This window comes from Gopherus evgoodei, chromosome 2 (assembly GCF_007399415.2).
Source record: "Gopherus evgoodei ecotype Sinaloan lineage chromosome 2, rGopEvg1_v1.p, whole genome shotgun sequence".
In the NCBI taxonomy this organism is placed as follows: domain Eukaryota; kingdom Metazoa; phylum Chordata; order Testudines; family Testudinidae; genus Gopherus; species Gopherus evgoodei.
In genome coordinates, this window is record NC_044323.1 from 179,613,982 (window position 1) to 179,630,742 (window position 16,761).

Below are 16,761 nucleotides of genomic sequence, written 5' to 3' on the forward strand. Positions count from 1 at the left end.
AACACATAGTTGTAGCACTTATTACTGTTTTTAATAATGGATGTGTGACAGTTTAGATTTGGGTGGACGTTCAAGGACAACACCATGCAGGGGATCAGTCTGAGTCTTGCCTTCTCCTTTATTCATGCACTCTCTGGGGACTAGAGAGTGCTGATGAAGCGGTGTTCTGAAGGATGAGTATATTGCTTCCCTGGTAGCCCAAGAATAGCATCTGGCTGTCCTTGTAGTAGAGAAGGCTATTGTACTGATGGTCTTCATCTGTTGTGCACTCCCCCAACTAAAAAAAGTGCAACAGAAAAAGGGAGGACTAGGACACTAGATCTGATTTCCATACCTCTCACTATTCAAAACAAGTACCATTTCTTTATATCCTAGAGGCATATTCTGAAGTCACAACAATGTTTGTCAATTACTTCTAGAAATGCTTAGGATAGTGATGACTCTAGCACATTTAAAAGTTATATGCTGTAATAACATCAGAATCTCCTCTCTTTTGTTGACCTCGCTATAGAGACGTGAAAAACTGTCACACAGTGGGATGACCCTTTAAGGGCTTAGTATTCCCCCAGTGACTATTCAGCTGGTGAAATAAAAGGTCAGCAAGCAGCTCCTTTAAGGTTGAGTGCAGGGAGGTAGCTGCAGGGGATCTTGGGTCAGGTCCTGAGCCCAACAACTGGTTAATACCTGTTTCCCTAGGGCAGCTGCAGCTGCCCTAGGAAGGGGCTAGGTGGCAGGATCTGGTTTAGCTGCCTTGCTTGAGGTTGTTGTTAATCAATACATTGATCTTTCAGAAGAGGGAATGAAATACTGACACCAGTGGGAGCATCACTGATGCACTGACTGGTGAAGTGATCTGCTGGTTTACATGAGTGGGGAAACTGAGGTAGCGGTAGGATTGGACAGGGGGGTAGGGCTGCCAACTTTCTAACTGCACAAACGTGAATCCTCTTGCCCCGCCCCTTCTTCAAGGCCTTGTCCCCTGCTCACTCCATCCCCACTCCCTCCATGGCTTACTCTCCCCACCCCACCCCTCACATTTGCTGGGCTGGGGCAGGGGATTGGGGCATGGGAGGGGAGGAGGGCTCTGTCTAGGTGTGTGGGCTCTGGGGTGGGGTCATGGATGAGGGGTTCAGTGTGTGGGAGGAGGCTCCAGGCTGGGGCAGGGAGTTGGGGTGGCGGAGGGGTTTGGGGTACAGGCTCTGGGAGGGAGTTTGGGTGCAGGAGGGGGTTCCGACCTGGGTTAGGAGTTGGGGTGCAGGCTCCAGTTGGGCAGCGCTTACTTCAGGCAGCTCCTAGAAGTGGCTGGCATGTCCAGCTCCTAGGTTTGGGGCAGCCAGGTGACTCTGTGCACTGCCCCTGCAGTTCTCATTGGCTGCAGCTTCTGGTCAATGGGAGCTCCAGAGCTGGCACTCAGGCTGGGAGCATCACACAGAGACCCTCTGGCTTCCCCTGCACCTAGGAGCTGGACATGCCAGTCACTTCCAGGAGCCATGTGGAGCCTGGGCAGATAGGGAGCCTGCCTTAGTCCCACTGCCCTGCCAACTGGACTTTGGCCTATTAAAACCTCCCTGATTGCCTTTAAGAGTCACCAGGACATTGAAGCCAATTATGGGAGATTCCCAGCCAATCTCAGAGGACTGGAAACCCCTAAGGGGTTTGACAGGGTAGCCCAGAGAATTCAGGGTGCCTGGGGCAAAGCAGGGGAGCTGTGGCGCTTGCACTCACCCGGCGGTGGTCCGGGTCTTTGGCGACATTTCGGCGGTGAGGAGCCCTTCAGTCGCTCCACATCTTGGCAGCCCTGAAGGGCCCCCCACCGCCAAAATGCTGCGGAAGACCTGGACTGCTGCCGGGTCAGGGCCAGATTGCCCCACTTGCTCCCCACCCCCTAGGCAGCCCTGGGGTTTGAGGAGACACTGTTACATAAAACTCTTAAGAAAGCTGCTTTTCTCCTTTAATTTCAGCCATTTATTACCTGGGAAAGGTTAAGGTCAGCTCTGTAATAAAGGCTCACATCTGCACCTTATGAAAGAGAACTGCTGCTTTTTTTTTCTTTTAAGTTTCTTTGCTAAGATTAAACTAATTTATATTTTAGGCTGACTCACTGGGATTAAAAAGATCATATGGAGTGCTGAAGTGGTTGGGCTCCACTTCCTGTAGCAGGATCCTCTATGAGAAGAAAAATAAGGCCCTAGAGATCTCACTTTCCAAACACACAACTGAATCGTTTTATGGGGAAGGTCTGTGTTTGGAATGCATCCCAAGGAGTCATTTCACTTACTCTTCCCAGAATCCTCAGGTAGGCCCTGAGCTTTGATCATGCTGCACAGTAATCAGCTTTTAGGAGGAGGGAGAAGCAGAGAGTTGTTTTACAGGCCTGACCTAAAGCTGGGGCCAGCTCTGCTTATTAACACTTTCAGCTCCCTGCCCATTGTAGCAGCAACGGAATCAGATGGTGTTTGCTCATGGTCAGCTTGTGAGCCCATTACTCACGCTGGTGAGCAGTCATTTCCATGACTAGTTGCCTGGGATGTAAAAACTCACCCATACAAGCTGGCTCTCAAGCAGCTGCAGTGCTGTAGGTGTGCTTACTGTTACAGGATGAGCTTCCTTCCTGCATGACTAGGACGGCACCACGGACACTGCAGATAGTCACCAGCTCTAGCACTTTTTGCGCCTCCCCACATCTAAAGGCCCTCACCAGCTCTAGCAGTAGAGCAGAAACAAGCAAACTGTTTCTATTGGAGCTGCACTGAGTGTGAGTCTAGTAACTGTAGCGTTCTCTCTCCTTGCTGACTTCTACCTAGAGTTTGAAGAATTGGAGTCTTTTTTTCTGCCTTCTTGATTCTATCCGAAACCTGTTTTTCCTCCAAAATCCCTGCACCAATTGGTAGATTTGCTCTCCTAAATAACTGCCCACACCAAGTAGTTGAGACCACTAGTAGCTGAAGGGACTCACTCACCTCAAGAGCCAATAAGAACCTATTCTCCAAATGACTAAACTGATTTGTATGCTAACTTCCTCTCCACCCATGCTCCAGATGTTGGAGGAAACATGCTCCTTACCAGTACTGCTACTAGAGGTTGCAATCAAAGTAGCTGCTGCCTGTGAGGGACAGCTGCTAAGTAGGGAAGCCCCTGTGAGGAGCAAGAGTGAGCTGAAAGAAATGGAAGTAGAGTTTGGAATTGGAGGTTTAGGTCTGTGCTTGGGATAGGGTGAAGAGTATGAAATTGATCGGCTATTAGAGTTTTGGGGGGACAGGAGGGGAAGAAATACTTTACCCAAGGAATGTCACCTGTATTGGTGACAGAAGCAGAACGTTTTTGAATGAGCCTCTTGTTTAAAAGTTGGCAGCACATCATGTGAAGTGCTGAAAAGAGTGATGCACAAAATACATAAATGATTGCTATAGAGGGCTGAAAATTTTTCAGCTAAATAAAACCTTGATCAAAACCAAAAAATTTGGTGCAAAACCAAAAAATCATGATCGTCTTTCCTTTTCCCAACCGTGTTAATAAAAATGACCATCGTTCTTGCAAGAGAAGTTGCTCTATTTTCTACATGAAATAATGTTCTTTACTTTGCTCACATTTTTCTGTCCACCTTCTTTACACCAGTGACACTGATCAGTAGCCTAAGAAATGGATGTATAAATGAGCAGAGAGATGATAGCTACAGTGTTCTGAGAGAAGAAAAGCTACCACAGCTGCTAAATCTGTCCTTGTTTGCTGGGAGTGATCTGCCCTATTATTGGCCATTTTCTGATTAAATCAACAGGAGTTTTTCTACTACTTTGAGTAGTCATTTCCACCTGTGGGAAAGTAGTGTGAAATGTTACCAAATCTGAATTCTCCCCTCACGTGCACCACTTGTAGCGTTTTACATTCTTTTTCACACTCACTGTTCAAAGTGCCTGGCGCTGGAGAATCACACCCACAAGGTTTGCAGCTGTACAATTGGCTTGGGGGAATGAGGGGAACCTTAATTAGTGAAAAACAAAACAGCTATGGCTCTTCTGGAAATGAGATTAACTCTCTTCTTGATCTTCATTTTTTTCTAAGAAATGAAGAGGAAGAGATAAATAAGGTTGTACATACCATTCTGTGTAGTCTGATGGAACACTTTTCAGAGGACCTATCTCAATATTTTCTCTTGAGAAACAATGAAATGCATTTTGGTATAAAACATGATACTTCTCTTTCCTTTTGTAATAGGGTTTTTTACTGAATGGAAAATGGGCAGTGTTTGCAGACAATGTGCAGTGAATTCCTCACCCCTATCCCTCTTCCCTTGCTTGGAAAGTTAGATTAGTATTTGTTCGTGAATGTACTACTTGTGAAATGTGTTGGCTGGATAACTCTGGAGGCTGAAGTGTTCTTTCTTGTGTATCATGATGCTAAATATTGTCTCATTGGCTACATCTACGCTGCAATTAACTGTGGTGTAGACATTTGGGCTCAGAATGCAGCCTGGACTCTAGGATTCTGCAAGGTGGGAGGGTCCCAGAGCTCTGGCTGCAGCCTGAGCCCAAATGTCTACACCACAGCTAAACAACCCCTTAGCCTGAGCCCTGTGAGCCTGAGTCAGCTGGCACGGGCCTGCCGCGGGTCTCTAATGGCAGTGTAGACATACCTAGTATTACCTTGCACTCCTCCATCTGTCTGTATCTATCTGTTGTCTCTTGTCTTTTATATTTAGTTTGTAAGCTCTTGAGGCATGGACCATCTTTTTTATAGATGTGAAGGCCAGTAGGGACCATTGTGATCATCTAGTGTGACCTTCTGTCCAAGCACAGGACATAGAACTTCCCCCAAAATAATTCCTAGAACATATATTTTAGAAAAACACCCAATCTTGATTTTAAAATTGCCAGTGAAGGAGAATCCACCACAACTCTTGGTGAATTGTTCCAATGGTTTATTCCCTCACTGTTAAAAATGTACATCTTCTTTCCAGTCTGAAGTTGTGTAGCTTCAGTTTCTAGCCACTGGATTGGGTACAGCGGCAGCTCCAGGCACCAATGCTCCAAGCGTGTGGCTGAGGGCGGCAGTCAGGCTGCCTTTGGTGGTGTTCCTGTGGGAGGTCCCCCGGTCCCACGGCTTTGGCAGCGATTCGGCAGCAGGGGCGCCGAAAGCATGGGGCTGGTGCACCTCCCGCAAGCGTGCCACCGAATCCACAGGACCGGGGACCTCCCACAGGCATGCCACCGAAGGCTGCCTGCCCGCTGTGCTTGGGGTGGCAAAAAAGCTAGAGCTGCCCCTGACTGAGTAACACCTTTCTCTGCTAGACTGAAGAGCCTACTTTCAAATATTTGATCCGTATGTAGATAAGCATAGGCTGTAATCAACACACACCTTAACCTCCTCTTTCTTAAGCTAAATAGATAGACTCAAGGAACTCAGTCACTCTAGAGCATATTTTCTAATTTTTTAATCATTCCTGTGGTTCTCCTCTGAATCCTCACCAATTAATCAACATCCTTCTTGAATTGTGAACACTAGAACTGGACGCAGTATTCCAGCAGTGGTTGCGCCAGTGCCAATTACAGATGTAAAATAACCTCTCTGCTCCTATTCTAGATTTCCCTGTTTATGCAGCCCATGATCCCATTAGCTTTTTAGGCCACAGTGTCACACTGGAAACTCTTGTACAGCTGATTATCCACCATGACCCCCAAATCTTTTTCAGAGTCACTGCTTCCCAGAATAGAGTCCTCCATCCTATAAGTGAGGCCTACTTTCTTTGTTCCGCAATGTCAAAATGCACGTTGCATGCTTGCATCCAGTTTACCAAGTGATCCAGATTGCTCTGAATCAGTCACCTGTCTCTTACATTATTTACCACTCTCCTAATTTTTGTGTTATCTGCAAACTTATCAGTGATGCTTTTATGTTTTCTTCCAGGTTATTGATAAAAATGTTAAATAGCATAGAGCCAAGAACCAATCGCTGTGGGACACCATTGAAAGCACATCCCCTCGATGACGATTCCCCATTTAGTTACATTTTGAGATGTATCCGTGAGCCAGTTTTTTTAATCTATTTAATGTGTGTCATGTTAATTTTATATCATTCTAGCTTTTTAATCAACATTTAGTGTGGTAGCAACTCAAATGCCTTTCAGAAGTGAATTATATCAACACAACTACCTCTGTCAACCAAACTTACTATTTCATCAACGAAAGATATCAAATCAGTTTGACAGAATCTGTTTTCCACAAACCACATGTTGATTAGCATTAATTACATTACCCTGCTTTAGTTCTTTATTAGCGGAGTATCAGCTGTTCCATTATCTTGCTTGGAATTGATACCAGACTGATAGGTGTATAATTGCCTGGATCATCTCATTTACCATTTTAAAAAAATAGCACAAATTAACTTTTTTCCAGTCTTCTACTACTTTCCCAATGAGCCAAGATTTATAGAAAATCAACATTAATGGTCCAATGAGTTCCTCAGCCAGCTCTTTTAAAACTCTTGGATGCAAGTTATCTGCATCTGCTGGTTTAAAAGTGTCTAACTTTAGTAGCTGCTGTTTAACATCCTCCAGAGATACTAGTGGAATGGAAAGAATGGTATCATTATATGATGAGACTATATTATCTGTTTTTTCCCCAAATACAGAACAGAAATATTCATTGAACACTTCTGCCTTTTCTGCATTATTATTGATCATTCCATGATTTCCATCTAGTAATGGACCAATACCATTGTCAAGATTCTTTTTGATCCCAATATATTTTAAAAACTACTTATTGTCCATAAGTCTGCTGGCTGTAGATTTCTCCTTGTCCCTTGACTTCCTTTATCAGTTTTCTACAATTCCTAACTTCTGATTTGTATTAATTGCTATCAACATCCCCTTTCTTTCATGTGTTATATATTATTATTCTTTATTTATTTTCTATGGCTGCCTTCACTTCCCCTCTAAACTAGTTCATTTTTTAAACCAGCACAGCCTTTTAACTTAGTTGTGAGATTGTGGCTTTTTTGGGCATCTAGTAAGGTGTTCTTAGATTATTCCCAATTATCATTTACATTTTTATGATTAAATTATCTCTCCCAGCTGATTTGACTCATAATAGTTTTTAGCTTTCTGAAATTGGTCCTATTAAAGCACCAAGTACAGTATACTCACATTTATCCAAACCTCTGCATTCTCTGATCCTCTGCATTCTCTGAATCTTTTCTTTGGGCACAAGGAAGAGATTTGAATAATGCAGAGGTTTGGAAAATAAAGAGGAAACCTTTGGATAGGACTGTGAGGTGGAGAAGGACAATGAGCGTTTAAGGCACCCTGCTGCTGAATGGATCCTGCCCCCTCAATTTCTCCAAACTCCCAATTAGCTGAATAAAATCCAGACCCTTTGTGCAATTAGGATAATCAGCAGTATACTGTATATATGTTACTGGTCTGGACTTTGTTCTATGTGCACCTTATAAATGTGATCAAGTCATGATCACTTGTATCTAAGCTACAATTAATTTTTAGTTCTGTGATCAGTTTCTTCTTTATCTGTTAAGATAAGGTCTAATGTAGAATTCCCCCATGTTGGCTGCAACACTTTTTGAGTTATGAAATTATCTATTATGTTTAGAAATTCCAAGGATGTTTTAGGACGAGCAGCATGAGACCTCCAGCATGTGTCACTCAAATTGAGGTCCCCCGTGATCACACAGCTTTTTTTTTACCTACGCGTTATAGATAGGTGCATAAAGAGATGGTCATCTTGTTCCCTAGTGTGATTTGGTGGTCTGTAGGAGACACCAACAATACGTAGTACTCCATCTTGTCATTCCTATGCTACTAAGGCATCTTGGGCATTATCTGTTAGGACATTGATTCATAAGCATTCAGGGGACAGGTGAGCAAAGCCCACAGGTAAGTGGGGAACAAGAACTGGAAGATGGGTTGGAAACAGGAGGGAGCACGGGCTATAATGGCAGAGAGAAAGGAGGGTCAGGGCAAAGCTGGGAGGCAAGATCAAACCAGTATCTTAGATGCCTATATACAGATGCAAGAAGTATGGGTAATAAGCAGGAAGAACTGGAAGTGCTAATAAATAAATACAACTATGACATTGTTGGCATTACTGAAACTTGGTGGGATAATACACACGACTGGAATGTTGGTGTGGATGGGTATAGTTTGCTCAGGAAGGATAGACAGGGGAAAAAGGGAGGAGGTGTTGCCTTATATATTAAAAATGTACCCACTTGGACTGAGGTAGAGATGGACATAGGAGATGGGAGTGTTGAGAGTCTCTGGGTTAGGCTAAAAGGGGTAAAAAACACGGGTGATGTCGTGCTGGGAGTCTACTACAGGCCACCTAATCAGATGGAAGAGGTGGATGAGGCTTTTTTCAAACAACTAACAAAATCATCCAAAGCCCAAGATTTGGTGGTGATGGGGGACTTCAACTTTCCAGATATATGTTGGGAAAATAACACCGCGAGGCACAGACTAGCCAATAAGTTCCTGGACTGCATTGCAGACAACTTTTTATTTCAGAAAGTTGAAAAAGATACTGGGGGGAAGCTGTTCTAGACTTGATTTTAACAAATAGGGAAGAACTTGTTGAGAATTTGAAAGTAGAAGGAAGCTTGGGTGAAAGTGATCATGAAATAATAGAGTTTGCAATTCTAAGGAAGGGTAGAAGGGAGTACAGCAAAATAGAGACAATGAATTTCAGGAAGGCGGATTTTGGTAAGCTCAGAGAGCTGATAGGTAAAGTCCCATGGGAATCAAGACTGAGGGGAAAAACAACTGAGGAAAGTTGGCAGTTTTTCAAAGGGACGCTATTAAGGGCCCAAAAGCAAGCTATTCCGATGGTTAGGAAAGATAGAAAATGTGGCAAAAGACCACCTTGGCTTAACCACGAGATCTTGTGCGACCTACAAAATAAAAAGGCGTCATATAAAAAATGGAAACTAGGTCAGATTACAAAGGACGAATATAGGCAAATAACACAGGAATGCAGAGGCAAGATTAGAAAGGCAAAGGCACAAAATGAGCTCAAACTAGCTATGGGAATAAAGGGAAACAAGAAGACTTTTAATCAATACATTAGAAGCAAGAGGAAGACCAAGGACAGGTAGGCCCACTGCTCAGTGAGGAGGGGGAAACAGTAACGAGAGACTTGGAAATGGCAGAGATGCTTAATGACTTCTTTGTTTCGGTCTTCACTGAGAAGTCTGAAGGAATGTCTAATATAGTGAATGCTTACGGGAAGAGGGTAGGTTTAGAAGATAAAATAAAAAAGAGCAAGTAAAAAATCACTTAGAAAAGTTAGATGCCTGCAAGTCACCAGGGCCTGATGAAATGCATCCTAGAATACTCAAGGAGTTAATAGAGGAGGTATCTGAGCCTCTAGCTATTATCTTTGGGAAATCATGGGAGATGGGAGAGATTCCAGAAGACTGGAAGGGGGCAAATATAGTGCCCATCTATAAAAAGGGAAATAAAAACAACCCAGGAAACTACAGACCAGTTAGTTTAACTTCTGTGCCAGGGAAGATAATGGAGCAGGTAATTAAAGAAATCATCTGCAAACACTTGGAAGGTGGTAAGGTGATAGGGAATAGCCAGCATGGATTTGTAAAGAACAAATCGTGTCAAACTAATCTGATAGCATTCTTTGATAGGATAACGAGCCTTGTGGATAAGGGAGAAGCGGTGGATGTGATATACCTAGACTTTAGTAAGGCATTTGATACGGTCTCGCATGATATTCTTATAGATAAACTAGGAAAGTACAATTTAGATGGGGCTACTATAAGGTGGGTGCATAACTGGCTGGATAACCGTACTCAGAGAGTAGTTATTAATGGCTCTCAATCCTGCTGGAAAGGTATAACAAGTGGGGTTCCACAGGGGTCTGTTTTGGGACCGACTCTGTTCAATATCTTCATCAACGATTTAGATGCTGGCATAGAAAGTACGCTTATTAAGTTTGTGGATGATACCAAACTGGGAGGGATTGCAACTGCTTTGGAGGACAGGGTCAAAATTCAAAATGATCTGGACAAATTGGAGAAATGGTCTGAGGTAAACAGGATGAAGTTCAGTAAAGACAAATGCAAAGTGCTCCACTTAGGAAGGAACAATCAGTTTCACACATACAGAATGGGAGGAGACTGTCTAGGAAGGAGTATGGCAGAAAGAGATCTAGGGGTCATAGTGGACCTCAAGCTTAATATGAGTCAACAGTGTGATACTGTTGCAAAAAAAGCAAACGTGATTCTGGGATGCATTAACAGGTGTGTTGTAAACAGGACACGAGAAGTCATTCTTCCGCTTTACTCTGCGCTGGTTAGGCCTCAACTGGAGTATTGTGTCCAGTTCTGGGCACCACATTTCAAGAAAGATGTGGAGAAACTGGAGAGGGTCCAGAGAAAAGCAACGAGAATGATTAAAGGTCTTGAGAACATGACCTATGAAGGAAGGCTGAAGGAATTGGGTTTGTTTAGTTTGGAAAAGAGAAGACTGAGAGGGGACATGATAGCAGTTTTCAGGGATCTAAAAGGGTGTCATCAGGAGGAGGGAGAAAACTTGTTCACCTTAGCCTCCAATGATAGAACAAGAAGCAATGGGCTTAAACTGCAGCAAGGGAGATTTAGGTTGGACATTAGGAAAAAGTTCCTAACTGTCGGGGTAGTTAAACACTGGAATAGATTGCCTAGGGAAGTTGTGGAATCTCCATCTCTGGAGATATTTAAGAGTAGGTTAGATAAATGTCTATTAGGGATGGTCTAGACAATATTTGGTCCTGCCATGAGGGCAGGGGACTGGACTCGATGACCTCTCAAGGTCCCTTCCAGTCCTAGAGTCTATGAGTCTATGAGGATCAATTTGTTCCAAGTTATCAGTAATTCAGAAACAGTTAATGCCATTTTGGCATAGAGTGCCACTCCTCCTCCCCTTTTGCTCATTCGATCCTTCCTAAATAAGTTGTAAAGATTGATTTTAATAGTCTAACCATACGAATCATCCTACCAGGTTTCAGTAACACCAGTCTGCAGTTGCATAATTAGAGGAAGCGTTGAGATTGAGAATAAGGATAATTTTTCAATGACTGCATCAATCTTATTCCCAAACATTGTGTCCTGCAAAGAGATATGTAAGTGCCACCACTGGTGTATTGTACAAGGTTATTGTCTTAGATATCTTTAGTCTAAAATTTGAACTATTTTATGCTCTTTCCATTTGATGATATCTTGACCCAAAAGCGGGGCTGCAGGGAGGGCTCTAATCTCGTAATAGGGATAAATTTGGGGTAGGCATTTCTTTCATCCATCAAATGTTTCTGTATCATAAAACGAATTGTAACTAGTTTACTTTTTCACAGTTTCAAAACTAAATGCTGTGCAATTATATGCAGTTCCTTACCCAAAATTACCTGAAACATTTAGCAAGGTTATGTCTGCATTGTAATTAAGCTCTCGTGTCATGGCCTGTGCCAGCTATCTCTGGCTAAGGGACTGTTTCACTGAAGTATAGACGTTCAGGCTCGGGCTGGAGTGTGTGCTCGAGGACCCTGTGAGATGGGAGGGTGACAGAGCCCAGGCTGCAGTCTGAGCTGGAATGTCTACACCGTAATTAAACAGCTCCTTAGCTCAAGTCCGAGTCAGCTGCACAGGCCAGCGGTGGGTTCCTAACTGCAGTGTAGACATACCCTCAGATTGTTCTTTTGCCAGCTAATAAATTTCCAAATGCTGCGCAGAGATTTAGCTGTGTACCTCTGATTTATTTGAGTAGGAGCTGACTGGCTGCATGCTGCTTTGAAAATGTAAGGCAATGACTTTTTATCTAGTGCTGCTTACCAAAGCAAAGTTAAAATCAGCCCCTTTCAACATGCTCGGTGTGAGCCCTGGAAATAGCAACTGCTTGATGTTCTGAGCCAACCTGCCTCAATACAGCTGTTTGCACAGGCATGAAAAAATGATTGTTGGGAATGAGTCTTAGGCTGACAGCAGCCTGGAAACAGCAAACACTCAGCCAACTTCACTCCATACTCCGTACTAGCATAGGAATGGCAAGAAAACTTCTCACACAGTGAGGGAGCAGCTTTCCCCTGAGTACACATATGATTCCTCCCATCCAGTGCAGAGAACATTTTCGTCAATGTGATTTTAAAGGGAAGGCCTGACCTTGAGTGTTGATGAGAACCTTGAAGTCAGTGGAAGCTGTTGTGCACAGCTGCTCTCAGCATTAGGTCCTAATACTGGGTCAGTAAATCATAACTGTGATCACAGCTTGGTACCAGAGTTCAAGGTTAATTATTTAAATGTCATGGTTATCTGGGGGAAGAGACAGTCCAAATGTGTAGACGTTTGCCAATTCTGCGTGCCCAAATTGCAGCACCTTGTGCTTGACTTTCAGATGGGCTGGGGATGTGCTGCAGTGCTTAATGTGTAATGAAAGAGGTGCCGGGGCTGTGAACAACCAAGCCTAGAAGTGCTGGGGCTCAGTTTTGGCACAAATTAAGCACTGATGTGCTGATCCCATTGACTTCACTAGGTGCTGAGAGAGCTCGCACCTCTGAAATTCAGACACTCGATGTCTTAAGTGGAACACAGGGAACACTTTTAAAAATCAGAAACCAGACACAGCTTTATTGCTGATGTATCCCCACTGGCTTCAGTGCATTTACACCAAGGATGAATTTGATCCTTTTGTTGTCATGTTTGCAGCTGAATAAAGTTCAGTTTTCCACTTTTTACTATAAATATACAATTCTACATGCTCTTAGAACATTTAGGCTGCTATTTGAATAAACCTCAGTAGGGTTCTTATAAAGAAAAAAACCCGTATCTCTCAGAGTTGCAGATCTAAAATTCCACACACTTTATTTGTTACCTATGTAATTATGGAGACTGAAAAAGTAACTCCATTATTATTAGACAACTGGAGGAGATGCCTGGTACCAAGCACCAGATTTGACGAGAGCAGAATGTCAGACACTGGAAAATCCAAATGCTCATTTTCCTTTAAATTTATCAAAGATTAGTTTATCTGATTTTGCTGTTTTCCATACCAAAATTTTTATGTTCAACCCTACTGGAATGCAGGTTAATTATAGCTGCTATTGGTATCTGGCTTAAATGAGTTTGTTTGATAAAAGGCTTTGTGTAGGCTGCACTTAGGAATTTTAACATCTTTCATAAGGAAACCCTGTATCACAGGATGAAAAGACACTGAAAATCCGTCTTTCTCTTTCATGTTCAGAACAACTCACCCTTGTGGCTTTTTCCATTGCCATGTAGCTGGGGGCAAAACCAGAACTGAGTCACTGCATGGGAAAATTACTTAGTTTGTTCTACATCTACAAGCAGAAACAAGATGTCTCCAGACCCCTTTCTGAAGGGCATTTGGGGTTGATTTTTTTCCCTTTCTTTTCATAGTGTCATCTCAGTGAAATTTTAAATTCAACCTTCACTTAATGCTGTGCTGATTTGCCACTCATATACAATATAAAGCAGTAGATGCTTCTGGATGTTCACAGTGGTGCTTTCCTGATTGCAAGCATCTTGTGTAGCCTTGGTCAAAATGGTGAACAGGACAAAAGCTGAAGCAGAGAGCAAAGAAATATCAGTTTTGTTTCAACCTCCTGCGGCCTTGTACTGAAGAGGGAACTGTTTGTTATGTAGTTAAGAGAGCTTTAAAAAACCAGTTCTAACCTGTATTTAAAGATTCCATTACCAGTCCTCAGGGATCCATTTTTGACTCTAGAGTCTTATCCTTGGCTCTTAAGAGCTGATATTGTGGTATATATAGCCAAAGGCAGATTACGGTTTTGTGGTGCCCTGGACCAGAACAAATGGGTGCCCCTCCCCATCACTTCTGCCTGCGGTCTCTTCCCCTCCACCCCCTCCCAGTGTTTCTACTGGGGAGTGGGGTTAGGATGCAGGGGTTTCTCCTGCTCCCCAGCAGGAGCGCTGGGTTTGCGGAGAGGGGCAAGCCCCCATGGCCTGACCCTGCTCCCTGGCAGAAGCGCCAGGCAGAGCAGGTTGGGGCGCAGGGGTGCCCATTTTTCTGGGACACCTCAGTCGGCCAGGGCCCCTGGACACGGGCCCCATTGGCTCAGTGGCTAATCCGCCACTGTATATAGCCCATAATTGTTGTGATTTTAGTTTTGGTATACTACACCTTTAAACTTCTAGGAAACTACTGTCTGCAGAGGCAACTACCATTTTGTGAAGCAAAGCTAATGCAGTATGTTATAGATGAGACGTGCCGTGCACTTTCATGGAGACTTAATTTTTTTTCTGTCTTGTTTAGTTTGTTTCCTTAAATCTAAACAGAACCATTCAGGCTGATATATCACATTGGTGCTCTTTGTGTGGAAAAACATATCTCGCCTCTTCATGCTCTGCAGAATAAAGAAAGCTTTGATATGGAAATGTCTTATTCTGAATCTGTTACAGATGTAGCAGCATTTTTTGTGGGGTGGTTTTCCTAGATGATAGGCTAATCCTGGACAGTGGCTCACAGAAGATGGGACAATCTGTAGTAAGGAACAATGGAGCTGAATAATCAGAGAGGAGACATTTTCAGAAGAACATACATTTGTCAATTTTTGCCTTTAAAGGTCTCTCTGTCCTTAATTGCTATGGATTTCAATTTTTCCTACTTTGATATGCTCCTGAAAGAATTAGGAAACAGCAAAGATAGATAGGTTCATGAGTTTTAGAGCACTCCTACCTTTGAGGAAACTGAGACATTCCATAGTAATCTCTTGACATGTGATTGAGAAAACAACGATTGTTATAGGAAGGCATAATACCCTAATGTGCAACTAAGTTAGCCTGGCTATTTTCTATCAGGCCAGAATTTGGCATCATTTACTCTATATGAACTTGCTGCTTTTCCCCACTCACACCCTTTCCCTTTTCCATGGTTTTGGTATCCAGTCATGACCTGATTTTCTCTCTTCTCACCTCAACTTTCATGTGATAAACTGTTAGGGCTCATTCACTTCAAGAGATCCAGTCATTTCCCTTGAGACCTAAATTATCAGAATCATCCTATCTAATGAATTGGATAGACGACAGGACAAAGAGCACTCTGCTTCTAACACAACAGCTGGAACAAAAGGAGGTAGCAACTGACGTTGTGGAGAGAAGGTTGTTGAAACCAGTTTAAGTGGCTCAGAGTACTTTGTTTGCTTTCTGCTGAACAAATCTCTTGATAGCACATTCAGGTATCTGGTATGAGGGCAGCATGTTTGAATCTTCAGTGCAATACCAATGGGCCTTAACATGCCCAGAATAATCAGACATTGTTAATGATGCCACCCACAGTCAAATATAGCTCTAGTTTAATTAAAAGTAAAGGAAATGTGTTGGGGGCAGTTCGGTGAGCAACTCTTAATGGATTGAAATTACCCAAAGTGCCAGTTAATAGTCTTTGGGAATCCATATGGAAAATGACCTCTTTTTAAGGCCTTTTGCTCACAAGAGAGGCAAGACCAGAAAGTTACTGTTTTTGAGATGAGACAATGTATGTGTTCCTTATCTTATACTTCAGGCCAGCCAAACCAGCAGACTCATGACCTGCATTCTTCTTTCTCTGTGAGCCACAGACACTTCTGTGAGGACACTAAGGTGGCAGTTGCACCTCTTGCTGCAATACTTATGGTACAGATTGGCTCTGAAGAGCAACTCTAGGCCTCTCAACCATGGCATGGAAGAATGCTCTGACATGGGTCCTTGATGGAATCTGGTGTAAATGGCTAAATGAGAATCCCTTCAAGGCTTTAAAATAAATTAATAAAAAGCCCCAAGTACTATCTGGGGAACTCTGTTTCAAGATATCAAATATCCATTATTTTGGACAAAATAATAATTTAACACATCAAAGATAATGCATATTTCAGTCACCTTTGCACTAGTTTCTTAAGCATTAGCAGGACAGGACATTAAGGAGGAACTTCAGGGATCTGTGTTGCCCCTTTGCGTGGCCCTATTTAAAGAATGGAGAAAAAACAATCCCTGCCCTTACAATTGCAATCTAATTTACTATTTAAATGTAACCAAAGATAATATAACAGACACAGAAAGGGGCTAAAACCTATTAAAATGTGAATTGGATGGTGAGGGAATCTTACAAACTTAATATTATAAAAGTTCAGATGGAGGAAGAGAAAGTTGTGGAGGAGTAGACTGGGAAACTGGATGAAAGCAGTATTTGGGCAGGACTGTAAGGATGTTTGGCTCACAAGAAGGAGGTGTGACTAACTATACCACAGGTTCTCAAACTTCATTGCACCGCGACCCCCGCTTCTGACAATAAATTACTACATGATCCCTGGGTGTGGGGAGAAGGGGCTGCAGTCTGAGCCCCATTGCCTCATTGTCGCTTTCGTAACCTTAGCATTAGACTTGCTGGGACCCAAGGCTGAAGGGGTAGCTATAGCATCCGTGCAGGCAGCTGGAGCAGCCCCCATAAAAGTCATACACCCTTATTCCCACCACCTAGACATTGGTGCAATACGCAGGGAAACTGAGACACAAACAGCATTCATGAAAAACAGTAAGACTCACATAGGCTCACATAAAACATAACAAGGGGAAATCCTCACTACGTCACAGTGAGATTTGAGATAACAAGGCTGGTGCATAAAGGGATGTCCCTAGTTATTCTGGGGCCCTATGCAGCCCTCCCTGTGGGGGTGTATGTGAGGCCCCAAGCCTCTGTGGTGGGACTGGCTTGGAGGGCAAGTGGGAACCACCCCACAGCACTCACTGGTGGTGCGGCTG